The sequence below is a fragment of the Sturnus vulgaris genome, unplaced genomic scaffold, assembly GCF_052056855.1.
Source record: "Sturnus vulgaris isolate bStuVul1 unplaced genomic scaffold, bStuVul1.hap1 Scaffold_212, whole genome shotgun sequence".
Lineage (NCBI taxonomy): Eukaryota > Metazoa > Chordata > Aves > Passeriformes > Sturnidae > Sturnus > Sturnus vulgaris.
This window is the reverse complement of record NW_028276272.1, coordinates 383,867-387,783: the sequence shown is the minus strand read 5'-3', so window position 1 is coordinate 387,783 and position 3,917 is coordinate 383,867.

The window sequence follows — 3,917 nt, the reverse complement described above, 5'->3', positions numbered from 1 at the left end:
TTACAGGCGCGCAGGCTCAGCACGGCCTCTTGTTTCCATGAGGCCCCGCTGTGTCACACTGGCCCTTGGTTCCATGAGCATCTGGAGTGTCACACAGCTTGATGACATTTGTCCTTGCTGCCTCTCCCATCCCAGTGCTCCAGGAACAGCCCCGAGCCACCTGTGAGGGACAGGCCCTGCTGGCCCAGGCCTGGGCTCAGGCCTTGGCCTTTCTGCTTCCTCCAACCAGCCCAGGCCTTGCTCAGCATTGCAGTTCCCTGCTCACAGCCTCGGGCTCCTGCAATCCTGGCCTCAAGGATCTGCTCTCACCACTCCCTGGGGAGCCTTTGGCAGTCCCTGCCCTCAGTGGGGCCAGTGATGCTCCAAGGGACTTGGAGTTTTGCTTCTGACTCCTTGAGCAGCTTCTTCAACCTTCTCTCAGTGCCTGGGGCTCCTGGACTCAGCCCCAAATCCACCGTTGGGGATCATTAAAATACAGAAAACCCTCAGGAGCTCTTTGTCTTCTTTCCAATGTCTTCCAGTCTCCAGGCCTTGTGCAGCTGCTTGGAGTCACTTTGGAGTTCTCTTAAGGAGGAAGATTTCAAGGTACAGCTCATGATTTTCAGTTTTATAAAAGGGAGTAATTTTTCTTTTTCAGTTCAAAGAAGAAGCAACTTAGGCATTCCCCAGGTGATCTTGATGCTGAATGTCTCCTTAGGAGGTGTGGGCCCACTGAAGAATGAGCCCCTTGCCAGGCTGACCCTGTTTGGACAAGCTGCTCCCCAAGCCCAGCCTGGGGACATGTCTGACATGGCCCAGCTGGGACTGACATGCCTGGCCCTGCACCAGAAGCCCTTCCCCCTGAACTCTGCAGCTGGCTGTCCCTGCCCACTGCACCATGTCCCACGTGCTCTCCTCAGGGCTGTGCCTGCATCCAGGCCCAGGACAAGTATTCCTGTTTGTGAGGAAAGAAGGGAAAAGCCTGAGCAGGTTTTCCTAAACGACAAACCCCCACTGTAGAAGCACATGCTGAGTACAGGCTGCCTGGAACCTGGAATGATGACACCTTTCTACTAGGGACAGTGGGACCAGAAATGATGTCTGGATGCAGAATTCTCGGAGTCTTGCAGCTGAATTCTCTGTCCTTGTCCTTTCCCTGCATCTCTGTTGCAGATGGAAGCTGCTGGTGCCTTTCTCAGCTGTGACCTGTCTTTTGAATGCAGACAGATGTTCCCAGGTGTGTTAAGCAGGTGCTGCTCAATGTTTATGCAAAGCTTTGGTGTGCTCATGGAACCAAGGGGACCCTTGTGACACAGCGGGGGCTGATGGAACCAAGGAGACAGTTGTGACAGTTCAGAGCCTCACAGAAACAAGGCTCCATTGTGACACTGAAGGCAATTACGGAATCCACATCACTGTGACACAGCCAGGCCACATGGAACCAATGGTCCCTGATGACAATGCAGGTCCAAGAAGACCATGGTGACACTATGGGACCGCATGGATCCAAGGGGCCACTGTGACACTGAAGAACTTCATGGAAGCCAGGGTGCAGTGTGACACAGCGGTGCCTGATTGGAACAAAGGAACCACTGTTGACAGCCCAGAAACTCCTGGAACCAAGGGGCTGTGGTGACACAGCAGGGCCACATGGAACCAAGGAGACCTGTGACATTTAGGAACCTAATGGAACCAAGAGTCCACTATGACACTGCAGAAACAAGGAGACCATTGGGACGTTGTGGAAGCTCACAGAACCAAGCAGCCCTCGAGACACTCCAGGGCCTCGTTGAAGCAGGGAGACCACTGTGACAGTCCAGAACCTCATGGAGCTAAGGCTCTCTTGTGACACAGCAGGCTCCCATGCAACCAATTGTCCATTGTGACAATGCAGATCCCAGGAGACCATGGTTACACTACGGAAGCTCATGGAACCAAGGGTCCATTGTGACAAAGCAAGGCCTTGTGGAACCAAGGAGAGCATTGTGACGTAATGGAACCTCGTGGAACCAAGGGTCCGTTGTTAGAGTCCAGAACCAAGGACACCATTGTGACAGTCCAGAACCTCATGGGACCAAGATTCCCTTGTTACACAGTGGCACTTGATGGAACCAAGGAGCCACTGTAGCACAGCAAAGCTGCATGAAACCTATGGTCCGTAGCGATACTGCGGATCCAGGGAAACCATGGCGATACCACGGAACCTCATGGAACCAAGGGTCCAGTGTGACCCAGCAGAACCCCTTGGAATCAAGGCACCCATGTTACACTATGGAACCTCATGGAGCCAAGGGTCCGGTGTGCCGTTGCGGGGCCTCACTGGAGCAAAGGACATGGTTGATGGGACAGAAGCTCATGGAAACGATGGGATATTGGGACATTGCAGAGCCTCATGGAACCAAGGAGACCACTGTGACACTGAGGAAGAATTATGGAAGCAAGCAGCCACTGTAGAACCAAGGAGAGCACTGTTGACAGTACAAAACCTCCTGGAACTGAGAGGCCATTGTTCTACAGCGAGGCCTCGGGGAACCAAGGGGCCATGGTGACACTGTGGGGCCTCATGAACCAAGTAGTCGTTGTGACACAGCGGGGCTGCTTGTAACCAATTGTCCATCGTGATACTGCAGATGCAAGAGACCGTGCTGACACTATGGCAGTTCATGGAACCGAGAGGCTGTTGTGACACACCAAGGCCTCGTGGCACCAAGGAGAGAGCATTGTGGCAGTGCAGAACTAAGGAGGCCATTTTGACAGTACAGACCCAAATGGAACCAAGGGTCCACTGTTATCCAGCAGGGCCTCGTGGAACCAAGGGGCCCTCGTGAAAGTGTGCAAGGGGCATAATGGAGTCAGGGACACCACTGATACTGAAATCTGCTGGATAGCAGCTTTTGAACACAGTTTTGAGGATTTGAGAGCAGGTATTCTTTATTACACCATGGTGGTCACTTGGGCAATCCTTCATCTACTCGAGTGCACTGGCCACCAGGCAATCGGAGCTTTTATCACTCACACTGATGATGTATTCATTAGTTAACCCCACCTGGAATTTATTTGCCATAATTGCACCCCTTCTCACAAGTCCTTCTATGGTTCTTTGGAGTGTGTCTTCAACATGCACTGTCCTTTTTAGGTGACTGCTCTTTGATCCCCGCTTTTGAGGAAGGGCAATATTATTGTTGTGTATAACTTCTGCTTTTGTCAGCCTTGCAGAGCTGAGCTGACATTCTCCTTGCGTTTTGTGCACGCTCCGTTTGCCTCGGCTACATCCTTTGTGCGTTTCTCCAAGACTGTGCTCTTCTGTTCTCTGCCCTTGGTAAGTGTAAATGTTGTTCTGTTCTCCTGTCCTTGTCACAGTGCTCGCCCCACGAGGCGTGTCTGCAAGCCCCTCCAACCCATGGACTTGGGGTGGGCAAGTGTTCCTGAGGGAACAGGGATGGGACAGCTGGGCTGGACTGGCCCAAGGGATGTTCCATTCCATGTCACACCACGATCAGCAATCAACTGGGAGAAGCAGGGGCATGGGGGATGGGGGGGGGGGGTGGGGGTGGGGGTGTGTCACCATCTGCCAACACAGGCCGAGGATTGTTCGATCTCAGAGGTGCAAACAGGTAAATAGCGGGGGACAAATCAGTTTATTCAACAACAGCAATGCATTTTTATTGAATGCCAAACAATTCAGTTGCGCTAGAGGGGAGAGATATAGGAAACGGAGTATAGAGAGAGAAAAGGAGGGGAAGGGGGAAGTAGCTACCAACAGACGAGACCAAGGTCATGGTGGGCCAGCCAATGGAAGGGTGGTCATCCGTGGGGAGTACTCAGGGTCTTCTCCAGAGGATCGCTCTTTTATAGTCCTTTTCCAAAGCGAGTGGCTTGTGGCCAAGAGGCGGGGAGATTTATGGAGCATTGTGTGGTGCTCCAAGAGACAGGTGCGG